The sequence below is a fragment of the Triturus cristatus genome, chromosome 11, assembly GCF_964204655.1.
Source record: "Triturus cristatus chromosome 11, aTriCri1.1, whole genome shotgun sequence".
NCBI classification, from domain to species: domain Eukaryota; kingdom Metazoa; phylum Chordata; class Amphibia; order Caudata; family Salamandridae; genus Triturus; species Triturus cristatus.
The window spans coordinates 824,675,730-824,692,763 of record NC_140594.1 but is presented as its reverse complement, the minus strand read 5'-3'; positions in this window follow the sequence as shown (position 1 = coordinate 824,692,763).

The following is a 17,034-nucleotide window of genomic DNA, read 5'->3' as shown; positions in this document are numbered from 1 at the left end:
CCACCTTGATGTGTCACTTCACTAACCTGCTTGAGAAGAGGAGGGCGTGACCTCCATGCTGTCCAAGCCTCTGTTCCTGATTCCTGGGAGTGATCAGACTGCCTGGTAGGTTGTTCGAATCCTGCCTTAGCGAAAGCAAATGCGGGAAGCACAGGCTTGCTAGCCAAATCACTGGGAAGCTGGGGCAACCAGGTGGGCAACTTCAAAGGTAGCCACCTAGGTGCCTGCCACATAACCCAGGAGACAAGATCAGTGTCAGGGGTGAAAAGGCACGCTGTTTGATACCAAACATGACAAATTTTAGCAATATCATAATGGATCTGCCAATCTCGAGAATGCCCAGGTGCTAGCCAATGGTGGACCACTAACACTTAGGGTAGTTTCCAATGGGGAACGCAACTATAGGGACATATAGGCTTGCACTTATATGTCATCATCTTTAATATATTGCACCCTGCCTCATGGTCTCAGGAGGCCTTCCTTAGGGGTGCCTGACATATATTAAAAATAGTGCATTGACTGTGTCATACATGGTGCGGGCACAGTCAAGCTCGAGCAGTTTGCATTGCTCCTGCAGTCTGCAATTATAAACTACAAAGAGTTCTGTCGGGTGCCACAATTCTTCACCAAGAATTGTGGACAATGTTAACCACTCAACATCAATGTCATAGGGTCATACAATGATCCCTTCGAGGAAAGATAATACTTTACTTCTGAAAGGTGAACCCAAGAAACCACCAACACAACATAAAAGCAATTTTTTGTTAAATATATTATTTGTCACATATCTAACTCTTTCTTTGCATGATACACATCATTCCATTTGTTGTTTATATTAAGTTGCGCATAACAAAACAAATATATACAAAAAATCACAAAAACATATACACAGTGAAAATGAAATAATCCCAGTGGTAACAAACAGAAAACTTGACACAGTAAAAAATTATGGGGGCCGATTCACAAAGGTAAACTGAGACGAAAATCTAACTTTAAGACTTTCAGTATTCACAGTGGGCATTCGTGAGTAGTAATGTTAGACTTTGGTCTCAGTTTAACTTAATTTTTGGTCTCAGTTAAACTTAAGATCAAAACTTAGGTTAAACTGAGGCAAAAGTTTACCTTTACTACTTCTCGTAAATGCACTTTGTGAATACCAAAAGTCGTAAAGTTAAACTTTCATCTCAGTTTACCTATGTGAATCGGGCCCATAGTGTCTGATGCCCAAAGTTTAAAGTTCAGGTTATCCTTATTTCTTCATTACGTATCATAGGCTAGCTGACATGGGACATAAAACTATGCCGTCGACGTTTCGACCCTATGATCATGTGTTAGTAACTACGCATTGTAACGGGTCTTCCTCAGGACTAAAATGGTAACAAACCTAGAGACAGCCTTCAAACGATGTAGTAAGGTCCACACAACCTGTGTCCTGTCTAGTATCAACATCCATATTCGATTCTAACACTCAAGGACCCCAGCCGGGGTTCACTTGTCATACACGGAGATTGGAGATGGGAGTAAGCCAGCAACTGAATCCTTTCCATTGACAGTCACAAATCCAATTGAGGTTGTTATGCAAAAGGAGTTTAACGGGATGATTTAGCTGGTGATGTCTATCCCCTACACACAAAGTGATCCCTGTCAGTGGTTAGTGGTCGGACAAAGATATTAAAGAGTGTGGGACTGATTGCAGACCCCTGCGGGATGTCACAATTTAAGGGGAGCACTTCCAAAAAGCACAGGGGATCCCAGATCTGGAAAGATCTTTCTTTTAAAAAGGACTGGAGCCATTTTAGGGCATCATTCTATACACCTATTTTCCTCAACTTGAGTCTAAGGTGTCGTGGCTGACTGTGTTGAGCATCGCACTTAGTTTGAGGAGAATAATAGCTGCTGTTCCACCTATATCAAGAATTCGTTTTACCTCCTCCGTTACCAACAGTAGGGCCGATTCCATGCTATGTCTGTTCAAAATCTGTTCTGGGTAGGGTCAAGGAGTGAGTTTTTGTCTAGGTCCTGATTGATATGTTTTTCAAGAACTTTTCCCAAGGCCGGTTGCAAGGAAATCGGCTTGACCGCAGCATGTTTGCATTCCCGGGGGATTAGGCATGTGGTGATGAAAGGCTTAATAGTTCATGGATGCAGGGAAAACTTTCTTGTCTACCCTCCCAGAGAATGTGGGATGGGGCTAGGTTGAGAGGAGAACCCGATTTCACTTTCTCAAACAGGGCCGAAAGTGCTTCTTTGTTAATTAGGGGGAAGCCATGGAGACCGATTGTTTCTTCTGCCTTATGCCGTATCTCTGGTTCAGTGATTTGAACTTCTCTGCCTTTTTGGAGTTCACTATGAATGGAAGACACGTTGTTATGAAAGTAGGCTGCAAGTTCATTGCAGCGTTCCACTGAGGGTCTAGACAAAAAAATCAGATTTGAGGTTGTTGTGGGATTTTACAATCCAAAACAGCTCCCTCTGCATGTTGTCTGCCTTGACCAATGTGTTCGTAGTATGCAGCTTCTGCCCTTTCTATCTCATGATGATAAAACCGGGTGAATGCACCTTTTACATCATTATCATATTAAAGTCTCCATTTTCTCTCCAACGTTTGACCCACTTTTTTTAGTAGGACTAAATACTCATTGAACCATGGGGCAGACTTATCTTTGCTGACTTTTTTAGAGAAGAAATGGGGATAGTATTATCCAGGGGAGTGATTAATCTAATTATTTACTGTAGCATTTGCTGATGCAGGGTCATTTGCTAACACAGGTCTTGTGTTGGCAAGTGCTGATAGCCAGGTCTCTTTGTTAAGTTTAGACCATCTTCTGCCTTTGCTCAGAGGGTTCTCAGTGTCTAACATTGAATGGGGACCCTGTGAAGTTATTGATATAAGGGCATGATCGGTCCAAACCATTTGACTGATTCTCTTACCTGTAAGATATGGCTCATTGTTGAACACTGGGTCTAAAAGGTGGCCTTTAACAGGAGTAGGCCCTTCCACCCTTACTGTTAAAAGCATACTTTCTAGATCTTATAAAAAATAAATAAATTTGGGGGTTGTTAATTTCCTCAAAGTGAATATTAAAGTCCCCTAACAAAGTGAAAATAGCTTTTTCAATGGCGAAACCTGCCGCTATATCCGGTAGGATTTCTCAAAAATTGTGCATGGGCAGGGTGGGTGAGAGGGTGAGATTTATGGTAAAGTCCAAGTTTTCACAATCTGGTGAGACAAAAGGGCTCTACACGCATTCATAAATGTCTTTGAGAATTATAGCAATGCCTCCACCCTTTTTCTGTGAGCGATCTCTCCTCCAGATGTAGTATCCTCGGGGAACACATGATTGATATCAGGGATGGAGCAGTTATGTAGTCAAGTCTCAGTTAAAAACAGAACGTCAAACTGTTTGTCCTCTATTAGTGTAAAGAGCTCATACTTGTCACATGGGAGGGATCTACAATTGATAAAACCAATGGTCCATGTCGTGATTTTACAATTATTGCTTCTGCTATCCTCCATCGCATCCAGTGCAAGGTTACAGAGGGAACAATGGGGTACCCCATCTTCAAAGACTAGTGTGGTGCAAAGTTAGAGGGAGGTTTGGGCCGGAACGAGAGTAGGCCATCTTCGGAGTATCTCAACAACTTTTTGGGAATTGGTCCAGGGGACCTAGCCCTGCGTAAACGGGTGTAAATGGGCGCAGACGGGCTTGCCTTTTGTGCGGCCACTGTATGCCCGCTTCACAGGGGACATTTATGGAAGTCAGCTAGTAACTAGAGTGCTGCCCTCTATTAGTGTCTCTATGGTCCTGGACTCCTACTCTCTGGTTGGCTTACACCACTTCTCCGTTCCCTTGGAAACGCTATTCTATTTAAAAGTTCCCCCGCACTAGGAGAGTAAAATAATTCCCTTGAAAAGGACTCCCTTAGAAAGAATCATGACCCCTCTGGTATTATTAGTTTGTTGAGAAGCAACCATCAGCGTATAGCCCAAATCTGTTACCAATGTCCTTCTGTCCCAAGATAAATGTGTCTCTTGTAGACATACAATATCGGGACGAATATATCGTATTTCTGCAGCTATTCTGCGTCTTTTATTGCTACAGTTAAGCCCTGAGACATTAAATGAGCAGATCTTAATACTACGTTTCATACAGACTTTTTTTTTTTTTTTTTTTTTTTCCCAAAATCAGAGGATAGTCATTGACACTGCTGAGCCAGTAATTGAACAGTTTTACACCTTGACTATCAACAAGTGAAACAAACATAACCTTTTCATCGCCAACACTCTCCCATGTTACTGTCTTGGTTTTTTTTTTACCATTGCTCCCCAACCCTTCCCAAACCTTACACCTTACCCAATGACCCTTGCCCCTCCCAAACCCCAAACCACCCCCCAACCTCTGCAAGAGCCAACCCTCCCTTCCCTGAAATCGGGCTTTAGGACACAGTCCTATGGATGGATGTGAGCGTGATCCCATCGCTGCTAAACCCCACGGCAATCCAAAAGAAAAAGAAAAAGCTACAAAGGCCTTCCTGCCCTGTACCCTATAGGTTTCTTATCTGATCACTTATCCAAATATTAGGCATTTTAGTTCAACTAGAATTACCAGAGAGTTACAAAAATTTACAATGATTATACATAAATTAAGGATCCTTCAATGCTTGTAAATACTCCTTGGCTGAATTTACATTAGTAAAGAATCTTGATTTGTCCTTATGTATCACTTTAAGTTTGGCAGGGTTCATAACATACGCCTGGGCGCCCTTTTTTTTAAATAAGTCCACTAACTGTCGCAGCTGCCATCGAACGTCCATTGTGTACTTTGAAAAGTCCGGTGTAAAGAAAAAAGTGAATCCATCAGCCATCGCTTGAGTATTAGGCCGAGTTTGCTGAAAGATATCTTCTCTAGCTCGAAAGCTGTTGAAAGCAACAAGAAGTGGCCTAGGTCTGGGTGGGTTCTGCCCAGGGCGTGATTGAATCTTGAACGGAAATCTATGAGCCCTTTCGATTTCACGCTCCCAGTCCCATTTATTCAGTTTTGGAAACGCCTTCTGAAAAAGATCTATAACGAATTTCCGCGGATCCTGCCCTTCATTACCCTCCGGAATTTGCATTAATCTCAAATTATTCCGAAGAGAGCGATTTTCCATTTCGGCCATTTTCCACAATACATCCTCTTTATTGCTATTCAAAGTCTCCGTGACCGATTTTTGTTTAATCAGTTCATCTTCAATATTAGAGATCCTAGTTTCAGCCTCCGTGAAGCGCTCTCCAAAATCTGACTGTACTTTCACCAGCCTTCTTATTGACCCTTGTAGTTTACGACATGAATTTTGAATTTTTTGGCTCTCTAATGCCGTTTTGTCCATATGGCTCAGAATCGTCTGATAAATTGTAGCAAGTGTAATGTCCCCGGCTTGTACATCCTGAGCATTTTGAGTATCAATAGGACCCTCCATCATAGATGCCTCAGAGGCATCCCTGACTGTAACTGGAGTATCCTCCTCCTCATACTCGGCGCTAGCATTCACTTCGTCCGCATCGGACTCAGACTCATGTTCAAAAGTCATTTGTTTTGCACACTGCATGGCCAGCTCAGAAGAGGAGATCGAATTCTCTGAAACCGAATAAAAATCCCCGGATTCAAGTTCAGACGAACCAGCTGGGATCATCATTTCAATAATTTTTTCACCCTCTGAAGATAGTCTAGCACGAGATGGAGTTATTGGGTTGTTAATCTCTATTAGACCTTCGGTTATCTCATTAGCGGCAGTCAGAACTTCACTCTGAGGCATTGTCAGTCCTGTTTGAAGCTCGTTTGATTCCATATCTTTACGTTTTTTTTGTTCCACTGCTAAAAATAAAGTAGCTATAGCCTGCTTGGGTTTTACCACATCCCCGGATTTTGAGCTTACTATAGGGTCTTTCTCACCTGTCTTAGAAGACTGTAACTCCATAGAGGGTCCCGATTTAAGTTCTTGCAAACGGGCTTTCCGAGTATGTTTCGGGGCCATTACAACTCTCCTCCGGTCGTCTGTTCTCTGTTCCCCGACCAAACGCTGAGGTGGACGCCGTCAGCTCTCCACCGGCTGTCTGCTCCGTACTCCCTGGCCACGCGCCAAGTCGTCAATTCGCAGCACCTGTGTAGGTGTAACCGCTCGGCTCAGTACTCAGTGCTCTGGAGCTCTCCGCGATACAGAAGAGGAACAACAGCCGGTCAGTCGTTCAGCTCTGCCAGCGCGGCCGTGGACATCCTCTCCCCTGAGACCGATGCCTCAGAAAAAAAAAACTACGGGAAAGTAGCCTTCGCTGCATTCACCAAAAGGTGAGCGAGACCGGGGCCAGCCTTCTCCGAGTATCCAGACAGGTAACGAGGCTGTCTACCATTAAGCCGTGGTTTTCAGCAGAGACCAGCTCACCCTGCCTACACGACCAGTCGTGCGGACGCCATCTTGCCCTCTGCGGACGCCATCTTGCCCTCTGAACTGGATATTGCACAGTGAGTCGTAAATTAGCGGATAAATGGGGTAGGTGGGCTTTATCAGAAATTATAGTATCTGGAATGGCTTTTACCATTTGTACAATTTACGGCTCCAATTTAGATGAGGCTGAAGTTTTGCAACAATTAAATATTGAACTTGCCGATTGGAAAACTCCGTTAATTTTATGTGGAGATCTCAATATTAATCTGAACACCTGCGAGCTAATGGCTGGTCTAGAACACTATAATGGACGCAAACCACGAGTATTTAAGGCCCTATATGATTTAGTAATTGATCATGGGTTGATTGATATATGGAGTAAATGGCACTCTACTCTCCCGGGATACACTTTCTACTCTGCACCTCATAAGAAATTTGTTCGGTTAGATTACTTTTTTACGTCCTCAACTATACAACATCAAACTAAGATACAAACCTTCCCCAGAGTCACCTCGGATCATTCCCCCATATTACTTGAATGCTCTATCTTAGGGGACTATAGAGATATAAGGAGCTTCTCATTTGATAGGAAGCTGTGCTTAGACGAACAATATAGAATTCATATGAGGGGATGGATGACAGAATTTTTTAAAATTAATTTAGGTACCGCCCACATTTCAATACTTTGGGACACTTTCAAGGCTTGTTTTAGAGGAGAAGCTATAAGTTTTGGTTTATATAACCAAAATAAATTACGGTCTCAAATGGGGGAGCTTTATGAATCATTAAAGACTGCAGAAGTAGAGCTTGCTAAAGCAATAAAAAGACCGGACAACGCATCACAGATCACTATAGCCGAAGCAAAAATTGCACAATGTAAGGCGATGATAACTGGGGTTTGGGCGGAAGAGATTGCTCGGAAATACTTAATAAATAAAAGACATATTCATGAATATGGTGAATCTATAGGTCGCTCATTAGCGTTAAGATTAAAAATGAAAACAACTTCTCGACTGATCCCCAAACTACAAGATCAATTCGGGATGGAACAAGAATCACCAACGGCTATATTAGATATCTTTCATCAATTCTACTCTGACCTTTATACTCAGCAATCAAAGTCTAATGTAGTTCAAATTCCGGATGTTTGTATAATAAATCAATTAACCGAAATAGAGGCAGAAGCCCTGGATAGCCCTTTTACTATGGCAGAACTAGAGATTGCAGTTAAGAATATTCCGAATGGCAAAGCTGCCGGTCCAGATTGCATCCCGGGGGAGGTTTATAAATGCTTTTTTGAGTCAATGAAGCCTGTGATGCTAGAAACATTTAGGATGGCACAAAAGGGAACTGCCCCAAACACATGGAATGAAGCATCCATAGTAGTGTTTAGTAAAAAGGGGAAACCACCAGAGCTACCTGGCTCGTATCGACCAATATCCCTACTTAATTGCGACAGTAAGCTTTACTCAAAGATGATTTCGAACCGTTTATCCAAAGTTATCTCGTCATTAGTCACAACTACCCAACACGGTTTCATACCTAAAAGAGGAACGGTTTCTCATATTAATAAGGTTATAACCTTATTTGATATTGCAGAAGCTGAAAAGAGAGACTTGGCATTGATACTGCTCGACGCGGAAAAAGCTTTTGACCGGGTAGAGTGGGATTATTTATGGGAAGTGATGCGAAGAATGGGATTTGGGAAAGCTATTCTAACTGCAATTCAAGTTTTATATAAAACTCCTAATGCGAGAATTGCTGCTATGGGTCTTAAATCCGATAAGATTAATATCACCAGAGGGACACGACAAGGGTGCCCTTGGTCACCTTTACTTTTTGCACTGTATATCCATCCTTTTATTATTAGTTTACAAAATTCGCTCCATATTAAACCGTTTGTAGCTTCAGGTATTCCTCATTCTGTATTTGCATATGCAGACGACATTGCAATAACGACAACTGATCCCAGGGAATCAATAGTGGAGATTGAACTTTTAGCTAGAACTTTTGGAGCTATATCAGGGTATAAACTAAACTCTGCTAAAACCCAAATACTATGTACAAAAAGCATACAGTTTAACGAACCGCGTGTAACAGAAGAGGTTACTTATTTAGGCATTAAGATCAGAACTCAAATGTTAGAGATAACTGACAGTAATTGGAAAGAAATTATACTTCAAATCAAACAATCATTAGATAGATGGAGCCGACTTCAACTATCAATAATTGGTAGAGGAAATATCATTAAGATGAGTGTTCTTGCCAAGATATTATATCTATTTCGTAGTATTCCACTTGAATTTTCTCATAAACAGATACAGCAATTACAAACTATTTGTGCAAAATTCTTCTGGGCTCCTGGTAAGGTTCGAAGAGGTATGAAATGGCTAACACTTCGAGAAGAAAGAGGTGGACGAAACCTGCCTGATTTTTTATATTACTATTATGTCTGCTTTCTGCAGAAAATGAGTTATATTTTGACTGGTGATCCACCGAAAAATGATGCGGAAGCTCCTTCTATTTTTTTTTTAATGCTGGGAGAGCATGCTAAAGGGTGCTTATTAAAGGAACTGGAAGGTCACTACTATAAGCATACTCGCTTTAAGGTATTGGTCTCAGCGTTTAGAGTGTAATATTAAGAAATTGATTAATTTTGGTAGAATCTCATATTACACACCTTTCGATGCGGATAAAATACTCCCCTCAGTTTTTTGGGACAATAATGCGAAAATTTGGGTCAAAAAGGGGATCTCCAAAATTGGTGATCTATATGACAATAAAGCAATATTTTTAACATATGCTAAGCTGATAGAGAAATATCAGCTTTCTCAATCCTCATTTTTTAAATATCTCCAACTTCGAGACTTTTGTTTTAAAAATCAGATAGCGGCATCTTCTAATAATATATTAGAAGGGATTCGCCTTCAAAAAAGGATTGCTTCACTTTATCAGGCTTTGATGGAATACAGACATGATGATTTACATAAATATAATTTGTATTGGATAGAACATTTGGGAGACCCTCTAATTGATATATCTGAATCTTTAAAATTGTCAAAAGAAATTTGTCTTGCCGCTAATCTAAAAGCTCAAGTCTATAAGACGCTCTTTAGGTTATATTATACTCCTAAACGTATGGCAAGTTGGGGAAACAAATATGATGGAAAATGTTTTCGTTGTGGGGATCCGGACGCTGATATAGCGCATATTTTTTTTTATTGTATAAAACTCTCTTATTTTTTTAAGGGAATTGAATCATTTGTATCGTTGCTACTAGCATGTCCTTTTAAAATTTCGCCTACACTTATGTTACTGGGAACTGGTCATAAAACGGATAGTCACTTACTAGATCATAAGTATTTTCTATTTCTTGCAATGACTGTGGCACGTTTATGTATTGCTTCAGAATGGCTATCACCAGACGCTCCTACTTTTGAAATTTGGAGATCCAAGCTGTATCGTATTTATGAAATTGAGTGGAATTTATATGCATTGAGGGGAGCTAGGAAAAAACGCATTGGTTTATTAATTTGGGGAGCGTTAACAAATTTTTTAGAGAATGGTTGAAGTCGGAGATACGGGATTTATTTAGGTATTAAAAATTTTGTATCCTTTCAATTAATGCTACTTTTCCACTGCCAAAATATGTATGTGATGTATGAATTTAAATGAACTGTCATGAATAATAAAAAAAATTAAAAAAAAAAAAAAAGAAAAGGACTCCCTTAAAAATGCTCACCCACAATTTACATGTTACAGTTTAAAACATTTAAATACACAACAATTAAAAAAGCAGGTAAAAACAATAAAAATGCATTCAGCGTGATGCAGTGCATACTCATATGCGCATCCGCTTCTCAGCTGTCATTTATGGAAGTCAGCTGGCAACTAGATCCCTGCCCTCAATTAACATCTCTATAGTCCTGGGCTCCTAATTTATGGTTGCCTTACACCAGTTCTCAGGGGAATTGCCTCTGAGCATCTAGTGGCATGGGCCACTACCACTAGGATACATCTATTCCCAGAAGCGGTTTGAGGGTCAAGGGGATCAACAATGTCGATCACTACCCTCTCAAATGGAGTCACAACCACTGGTAGTGGAATTGAGGGAGTCTTTGCTTGTGTGTCTGTCTTGTCACTGGCTTGACAAGTCACACAGGAGCAACAAAACTCATTCGCTTTTTTAGACATCTGGGGCCAATAAAAAGGGGCACCTAAACTGTCCCAGATTTATGTTTGTCCAGATGTCCAGCTAGGGTGATGTCATGCATTAAGATAAGGATGAACTCTCTGTACATTTGGGGGGACCATCATTCTCCTGACTGCCCCTGGTTTGTGGTCCCTGGTCTCAGTGTACAGAAGCCTACCCTCCTAGTAGGCCCTGTGGGTTCCACTGACATCTCCCTATGCTTACCTTGCAGCCTGCTGCCTAGGATCTTCAAGGGTAGGGCACTGCTTTTGCCCTTGGCATAGGTCCTCTCTGGAGGGTCCCCCTGCACTTAAAAGCTCTGCCAGATCAGGCCGGACTCTATCAGCTACAGTTACCTCCTCAGGCACCAGGGCATCTCCCTCAGGAGAACCCTCTCCCTCGTTCTGTGACTTCTTAGAAGCTAAAACCAAAGGAAATGATGGACGGAGTGTTGAACATTGCAAACACTCACCCCCAGTCAACTGATCTGGGTTTAATCCATCACTGTTCTTTAGCCCACTCTGCCACCCCAGTTCAGACATGGCCATATGCAAATCAGTCTGACCCTGTGCCTCATGGGAACAGTCCAGCCCGAACTGCCAAGCCATGTCTTCCCTGGAACGGAAACAAGCTTCCTAGGACCGGTTTCTGGCATTTGTTGTTTTTGCATTTGTCACCCCGAGTGGGAAGGGTATGCTCAGACGTGAGTCCCTTGCTCTCCATGCCACTGGAATCAAGCTATCCTGGCTGACGAGGGCTGAAAGCCCGAAACCGGTCCTAAGATGCTTGTTTCCAGTCCAGGGAGGACCTGGCTTGGCAGTTCGGGCTGGACTGTTCCCATGGGGCACAGGGTCAAGACTGATTTGCATATGGCTGGGTTCAAACTGGAATGGCATGGTGAGCAAAAAAACGATGGATTTAGGCCCAGATCTCTGTACTGGGGTGAATGTATGACATTGTTCTGCATTCTGTCCATCAATTGTTGTTTTTGCATTTGTCACCCCGAGTGGGAAGGGTATGCTCAGACGTGAGTCCCTTGCTCTCCATGCCACTGGAATCAAGCTATCCTGGCTGACGAGGGCTGAAAGCCCGAAACCGGTCCTAAGATGCTTGTTTCCAGTCCAGGGAGGACCTGGCTTGGCAGTTCGGGCTGGACTGTTCCCATGGGGCACAGGGTCAAGACTGATTTGCATATGGCTGGGTTCAAACTGGAATGGCATGGTGAGCAAAAAAACGATGGATTTAGGCCCAGATCTCTGTACTGGGGTGAATGTATGACATTGTTCTGCATTCTGTCCATCAATTGTTGTTTTTGCATTTGTCACCCCGAGTGGGAAGGGTATGCTCAGACGTGAGTCCCTTGCTCTCCATGCCACTGGAATCAAGCTATCCTGGCTGACGAGGGCTGAAAGCCCGAAACCGGTCCTAAGATGCTTGTTTCCAGTCCAGGGAGGACCTGGCTTGGCAGTTCGGGCTGGACTGTTCCCATGGGGCACAGGGTCAAGACTGATTTGCATATGGCTGGGTTCAAACTGGAATGGCATGGTGAGCAAAAAAACGATGGATTTAGGCCCAGATCTCTGTACTGGGGTGAATGTATGACATTGTTCTGCATTCTGTCCATCAATTGTTGTTTTTGCATTTGTCACCCCGAGTGGGAAGGGTATGCTCAGACGTGAGTCCCTTGCTCTCCATGCCACTGGAATCAAGCTATCCTGGCTGACGAGGGCTGAAAGCCCGAAACCGGTCCTAAGATGCTTGTTTCCAGTCCAGGGAGGACCTGGCTTGGCAGTTCGGGCTGGACTGTTCCCATGGGGCACAGGGTCAAGACTGATTTGCATATGGCTGGGTTCAAACTGGAATGGCATGGTGAGCAAAAAAACGATGGATTTAGGCCCAGATCTCTGTACTGGGGTGAATGTATGACATTGTTCTGCATTCTGTCCATCAATTGTTGTTTTTGCATTTGTCACCCCGAGTGGGAAGGGTATGCTCAGACGTGAGTCCCTTGCTCTCCATGCCACTGGAATCAAGCTATCCTGGCTGACGAGGGCTGAAAGCCCGAAACCGGTCCTAAGATGCTTGTTTCCAGTCCAGGGAGGACCTGGCTTGGCAGTTCGGGCTGGACTGTTCCCATGGGGCACAGGGTCAAGACTGATTTGCATATGGCTGGGTTCAAACTGGAATGGCATGGTGAGCAAAAAAACGATGGATTTAGGCCCAGATCTCTGTACTGGGGTGAATGTATGACATTGTTCTGCATTCTGTCCATCAATTGTTGTTTTTGCACTTCTTAGAAGCTGCCTTAGCCTTAGCAGACTTCTTGTTCTTTCTCTTGCTTTACGTAATTTGGTCCACTGTTTCAGGATCCAAGTTCCCATAACTTCCATGACGTGCTGCCTGTGCTCTGACAGAAACACACACCCATTCAGGGAGACCCAGCCTTCCTCTCAACCTCTGCCCATGCATAAGTCTTGAGATAATTTCCCAACAGACACGCCACTGGGATTGCAGGGGACACAACCACCTTCTTTGGGCCAGTAAAACATCCCCATTCTAAGTTTACCAAGGCCATTGGATGGAGCTTAGTTTCATTGTCAGTATTGGTAACATGGTGACTAATACCAGGCAACATTTGGAAAGTGGAGTATTATGGAGTGAGGCTAATTAGGCTTCACTATACAATACTCTCACAATACTCCAAATATGTCCTTTGGATTCACATTAATAAATCCCTAGTTCAGTCCTGGTAGAGTGGCACAGAACACTCAGGCTTTACTAAAGGAACATGTGTTAATCATTTCAGAGTGCGAACATGGGTGATAAGTAATTGACATGACTCGAAAGGAATCTAACACCAAGTTATAAAATTAAAGCAGATAATTATATAAATGTAAACACCAAAATGAAGACAATCGGATGCGTATAACCAGAGGTATGGAATTTTAAAGCAAAAATAAATCAGTGCATTTTATTACTGCAAAACTTTAACGTTACAGTCAAAATGGAAAAACACTAGTGACAATTGGTTACTTGCAGGTCGAGGCCAGTGGCACCCACTGGGGGAGGCAAGATGATGTGGGTCCCAGGACTGGGCCACATTAGTCAGTTGAATTTTATCTGGCTTGTAGGGCCCAAGTGCACAGTTGTTCTTGCTGTCCCTAGTGCTGAAGCAGGAGCTGCGAGTTAGCTGATTTTACGGCGTGAACTGTGTTGATGAGGAAACAGGTGCGCAATCTCGATTAACGGGGCCACTGAGTTGTCGGTTTGAAAGTGCTGCAATGTTGTCTCGAGGTGCAGTGTAGAACAGAGGTAGTGGTAGCTGGACTGGCCACCAACAAGCCTTAGCAGCAGCACGCTCAGCCTTGGGTTACTTCGACGTCCGAGTCCTGGGGAATCGATAGTTGCCTGAAACATGCTGGAGGCCAGGACTACTATTCCCACAATGCACTAGACCATTTACTTTTGGGCGATCCCTTGGCAGGCCCTATGACCAGCAATTCTTTGGTTCCAGGAATTTGCTGTGCCTGCGGGTTGAAGGGGAGTAGTACCTCTAGTCCAAGGGAGTTCTGGAGTTGCCATTGGGTCTCAGAGGAGTTCCTCTTTTCTTTGGAACCGGTCTGTGGTGTCGGGCCTCAGGCCCACATGACGTGAATGACTGACACGAACACCAGGAGATTGGGTGCAGTAACTGGCCACGAGCACATGCGCCGGGGCCCTTTTATTGTCGGGGCCACGTCACTCATGACACCCGTAATGGATGGATGGAAGTGCAAGTGTGCCCAGCCCTCAAGGAAGTGGCTGGGAATATTGTAGCCTGCCAAACACTAGAACGTGTCCCGCAGGACTCTACACGGTCTCTGGTCTGATGGGCTGCAGTCATGCAGTTCCAGGGAGGTTGCCACAGGTGCAGGTTATCGTTCCTTTGCTTTGTGCAGGCACTGAAGTCACAGACCCAGGTCTCTTCTTTGTCCTTGGTTGCAAGTCGATTCAGATCTGAGAATCTGGTGTCAGGGGTCCCCTTTAAATCCTCTATTTTGTGGTGTTAGGGGTGTGGGTGCTATTAGCTAATGGGCTACTGGCCCCAGTGGCTAATTCACCCCAGAGTTGGCCACATCGGGGGGGGTGCCACCTTTTCCACCCAGAACCCTCTATTCTGACCCCTTTTAGGTCTCGCGCCTAGCGTTGCACTGCGCAGCGGTGCTTGCGCAGCGCAATACATTTAGCAGGTGAAAAACAGGGATTCAGCACTGACCTAGGAATCGCACACGCTCGTGCATGTGCGATTCCTTTTGTGCTACCCCATTGGCCTTTTCGTGCATCTTTTTATAAAAGACTGCGCACACAATTGGCCAAAGGCAGGCGCATTGCTCCGCCCATGGCCTATTGGTGTCTATTACGCGCTTGGTGCGCGTAATAGACACCAATAGGCCACGGGAGGAGCAATGCTCCTCCCATGGCATTTTAGTATCTATTACGCGCTTGGTGCGCGTAATAGACACCAATAGGCCATGTGATTTCAATTATCGTGCCCATACACGGGCATGATAATTGAAATCACATGCTTGGCTGTGGCGCGCGTGCGCGCACCACTTGCAGGCTTCTTTGTTTTCCCTATCGCGATCACGTTCATTTTCGCGATTGTTTTCCTTGCTGTTTGTTTTTTAAAATTTTAATTTGACCTATTAAAGCACCTGTGACTGGAGTAGTTAAACTGTTGGCTTGTAGGAGTTTTATGCACGCCTGTACATTGTGTCAGAACAAGCTGATAATATGGTTAGGTAATGACTTGTTACATGTATTTATACGCGTAACACTTTCTTGTGCACTGAGGTGTGTGTGAGGTTTTCTTCAGTTTTAGGGCAAGTAGGAGAGAGAATGAATCATTAACAACGGATTCTGAGCAACACTTTAATTCTGATGATTTATTGTAAATGTTGCTGCCATGCTGTGAATAGGTTTCCTGAAAAGCAACGTGCGTTACATTTAGGAAATGTCTCGCATATACAGATTGAAATACATTTTAAGCAGGTGAAAGTTCGAGTCAGTCCCATGTCGGACAGGGTTTGACACGAGTGTCTCTGCCCAGCCCCACCTGCCTTTCTCAGGCATCAGACTCTTGTGGGATGTCTAGATTTCTGACGGAGCAGGGAGCAGCCCGCCTTTGTTATCTTGTGTTGACATTCCGCAGAAGTTAGGATATGAATGTGTCCATGCACATGTATTATAGCGCTCTGAAGCAGTCATCAGGGCGTTTCAACGCGCAGCATCGTAAAAAACAAAATTTACCAAAACACAAGTCGAAAGGAGAGGTTGTGATCTTGAAAATGAGGTGTGGTTTGAAAATGAGGTGTGGGTAATCTGCACCAATACAATAATACGGGTTAAGGCAAAACAGACGTGTGGCTTAGAACAGGCCGCACTCAGAGAGAGGAAGCATGCAGAGGATGCAAAAGGAGAGATTTGTTCTAAAGAAAGGGGAGTTGATAATCAAAAGTTTTGAGTTACTGTCAGTTTTCATGAAGGGCTTTTAGGAATATTGTGGAGGCTTTATTAGATAGCATGCACAACTGTAGAAAGAAACAACATTATTTGCATGTGTTACAATGCCACTCTTCGCCATGAGAAACGGTAGTCACCTGATCACTTTTAGGGCTGTCTTTAGATGGGTGTGTTTTTTTAAGTTCACACACATTCAGGGTGTCTGGTTTTAAGTAGCTTGTAACTGAGTTTTAGGTTGAGCCCAAATTCAATGACAATAAAGTTATTCCTGCATGCCATGTTCAGGGGTGGCCTACAGGAGTGTAGGATATGTGGTGCAGCAGGTGTAATAGCATGGGACCAAGCGATATAACGGGCCCACTGAACCCCAGCTGTAGTATTTCTTTAAATTTCCAAACTGGAGATTTGGAGGAGTTGAGAGCCATTTTCCTTGCTCCCATTTGAGCCCTTGGCATCCTTGCTATGCCTCTGGGTCTTTATCACCTCTGCCCGAATGTCATTTTGGAGGGGCAGAAGGATATTTCGTAAGTTGTGTAGAATTTCCAGGATTTGTTTTTTCAGCTCTTGCTTGCAGCAGTCTCTGGTTGGAAGACCATTAGAATGGAAGTGTCTTTGGACCCCTTCCCACCTCTGCTCTAGTGTCTTTGCTTTGAACCCATTCAAAGAAGGTTTTTTTCCATCCTGTGGTATATGTGATCTGCATACTTGCTGATGTCTGCATGTTGCATTCTTCTGTCAAATGTGAATTTTAAAATAATTTGTGTATTTTTGGGAGTGTGCCTGACCCTGCTGTGATCATTTTTCCTGAGTGATTAGTGGATAGGGTGCTCCATTGTTGCGCTTTATTGAAGGGGGTGGTTGGCTCAACTGACACCTTCGTAGAAGTCTCTCATTTGTGTTTTGCAATGAGCCATCTT